Raw genomic sequence first — 2857 nt, 5'->3', positions numbered from 1 at the left:
TACTCGGAATTGTAACCAATGTTGTGAGATTTACTTTGTGTTACTTATAATTTGATTTACTTGTATATAAAATTTGGATATGAAGTTTAAGTTTTTAATACATTTTTTGCATTACATCTTAATATACATACACGTTTTTTTCTAACCAAAATCCGAATAAAAAATAACCAAATTAAGAAAAAAGTAAACAAAATTATTTTTATTTGTTTACATTTGGACATTAAAATAACAAATTCATTTTCTGAAGTGGAACTTGTAACTATATTAAATTTCGTCGCTAAACTGCTATTATGAAGACAGTTATGACCGTTAAAGTAACTTTCTGTAGGGGATCTTATATGAGACGTATGGTCAATGGTGGACTAATTCTCATAAAATCTGACAGAGATATTTTAGTTCCTTTAAAACTTGATTACGTTGAATTTTGTTGCTATATTGCAGTACATTGTGAGCTTTAAAGTCATTTTCTGAGGAGACTTTTTATGAGGGATAGAGTCAATTATATACCGATCCTCATAAACTTTGACAAAAATACATTTCCAAAAAACTTTTGAATTTCAACGCTATTCATGCTTTTTTAAGCCATAAAGTAATTCTCTGAATAGGGCATAATATGGGGGCAAGGTGCAATTGTTGACCGATATTTCGCGAGCAAACTGGGTCAACTAGAAATATTTTGACAAGATAATTCAGTTTTACATTCATAACTTCAGCAATATTTGTAAACGTAATCTATCCAAATTATCCGACAAATTGACCAAAATTTAGAATTCAAGACGGTAAAATAAAAACAAGTATACAACATCATCTAGAAAATGCAAATAAAGAACTAAAAGTCATGGTGAGATATTTAGTAGAAGTCAAAGGTCATGAGAATGTAATCTTTATATATATCTCGATTATTGTTCGTCGTACGAGTTAGATGTTATTACAACTTTTGTAGACAATACAATTCAATTTTCCTTAGCTGCGTTACTTAAAATATCAGTTTATTAATACTTTAAAGATATTGTGATACTATTCTTACACCAATTAGCAGAAAATACTTTATTTATTTATCTTAGAATTTCGTCAAAATAGCACAGTATCTGTATTTCACAGTATTTCAAATAGGTACAGAAGTTGCAATTATACTTTAAATTAAATTTAGAGGACATAATCTACTAAGTACGTAGACTATTCCCACCAAATTCCATAAAAATCGAAATACGAAATATATCCTACTTCGTTTTTTCATATAAGTACCTCGAGTTCTTTGCATAAAAAGTTCCAATAGAAATATTAACGGAAGGACGGACGAGTTTAAATCGACCCAAAAAGCAATTTTAAGTTTATGGATGCACCAAAGGATAGAGAGGATCAATTATTCACGGTGTTAGATTGGCTAGTGTAAACAAAATAACATTAATGTGTTGTTATGATTTAAATCAACTCATTTAATATGTGGAAAATGTAAAGGTCCTTTTGCTAAATCCTAAACCAATTAAGATATCAAAAAATACCTTTGTGCACATAAGTATAACCAGTAGATGTACAAATTGCAGTAATAAAAAAATTTCGAATAGTAAAAAAAATCCACATATTACCAAAATTCAAAACTGGGACGATATGTTTATTTACATAGTTGATTTAAAACTAAAAGAGGTTTTTTTTAGAATAAAAGCAAACAGCATTTAGTTCAATTGTTTGCAAAAAATAACCAAAACGAAAAAATAATTCACATATACACATGCAAAATAAAAATAACCAAAGTGGCAACGCTGCTTATAAATGCATTTGTAGATACATGTTTTTGGGTAACATACATATTTAGATAAGCAACACAATATCAATGTAGTAAGCTATAAATTTTCTGTTGGGGATTATTTAAAAAATAAAGCATTTGATTTGTTTTTAAACTTTATTTCGGAATATGTTTATTTTTTTGACAAAAAAAGAGATTTTTTAAAAGAGGGTTCAAAGGGGAAAGGGCAAAATATGGCCCTATCCTTATAAATGTTGAAAGGGGGAAGTAAACTCTACTTCAATATTATTTATGTAGAATTTAAAAGTGTCATTAGTGTTTGTAAGTGAATTTTGACCTTTAAGTCATTTTCTGAAGGGGAGTATTGGGTCTAGGCTCAAATGAGGCCCGATCATTACAAAAATCGGTAGTGTCATTTAAAGTTCTATAAAACTAAGTTTTGTCGACTTTTGTTGGCATAATAGATTATTTAAATTAATTTTAAGCCCAAAGGTCCTATTTGGGGGGTACGGTTGTATGGGGGCTAGTCGAAATAATGGACCGATTTTAACCATTTTCAATAGGCTTCGTCCTTGGGCCAAGAGAAGCGTGTGCGCCAAATTTCATCCAATTATCTTGAACATTGTACCTTGCGCACAAGGTTTACATGGTCAGCCAGACGGACGGACAAAGCTTAATCGACTCAGAAAATGATTCTAAGCCGATTGATATACTTTAGAGTATAGCACAAACCCAAAATATCCTCCCCACTAAAGTGTTGTATGGTATAAAAACAAAAAACTCGAATTAAAATTGTGCTCGCATGTTAAAAAATAAAACTCGGGATTTCAATTTTAAAACGAGCGATATTAATAAAATAGCGATCTCGAGCGATATTTTTACCTACTCTGACTTAGAGATACAGGGCGAGAAAATAAGACCATTGTAGGAGGAAGTTAGGACAACCTATACTTCTTTTAGAAGTATATCTAACGATGCACAGTGGTATAGGAAAAAAAAAGAGACAAATAATTCGGTAACTTCTAAACGGTTAATCCGATTTTAATGAAATTTGGTATGCACAAAGAGGAGGTGTTGTCGAGTTTAGGTTTTGAATTTGGACTTTATAGGCCA

Source organism: Lucilia cuprina, chromosome 4 (genome assembly GCF_022045245.1).
Source record: "Lucilia cuprina isolate Lc7/37 chromosome 4, ASM2204524v1, whole genome shotgun sequence".
In the NCBI taxonomy this organism is placed as follows: domain Eukaryota; kingdom Metazoa; phylum Arthropoda; class Insecta; order Diptera; family Calliphoridae; genus Lucilia; species Lucilia cuprina.
This window is presented reverse-complemented; position numbering follows the sequence as displayed.